Source organism: Solanum pennellii, chromosome 10 (genome assembly GCF_001406875.1).
Source record: "Solanum pennellii chromosome 10, SPENNV200".
NCBI lineage: Eukaryota > Viridiplantae > Streptophyta > Magnoliopsida > Solanales > Solanaceae > Solanum > Solanum pennellii.
The window spans coordinates 12,235-12,775 of record NC_028646.1 but is presented as its reverse complement, the minus strand read 5'-3'; positions in this window follow the sequence as shown (position 1 = coordinate 12,775).

Below are 541 nucleotides of genomic sequence, written 5' to 3'. Positions count from 1 at the left end.
CTCGCTTCGGGGCTCGTTTGACCTTCCAAATGTGTCGTATGGGCCGTCATGGCCAACCGGATGCATAGACAAGGTCTTGACGGAAGTCCACAAAAACATTTGGCATTTTTGACGTCAGAATCCGGATCACCCAAATAATGGTTTGCTATAGCATACGAAAATCGTCGAAATGAGGGGTATGCTCGCTTCGGGGCTTGTTTGACCTTCAAAATTGATCGGAAGGGCCATGAGGGCCAACCGGATGCATAGACAAGGTCTTGACGAACGTCCACAAAAAAATTTGGCATTTTTGACGTCGGAATCTGGATCACCCAAAAAATGGTTTGCTATAGCACACAAAAATCGTCGAAATGAGTGGTATACTCGCTTCGGGGCTCGTTTGACCTTCCAAATGTGTCGTATGGGCCTTCATGGCCAACCGGATGCATAGACAAGGTCTTGACGGAAGTCCACAAAAACATTTGGCATTTTTGACGTCGGAATCCGGATCACCCAAAAAATGGTTTGCTATAGCACACGAAAATCGTCGAAATGAGGCGTA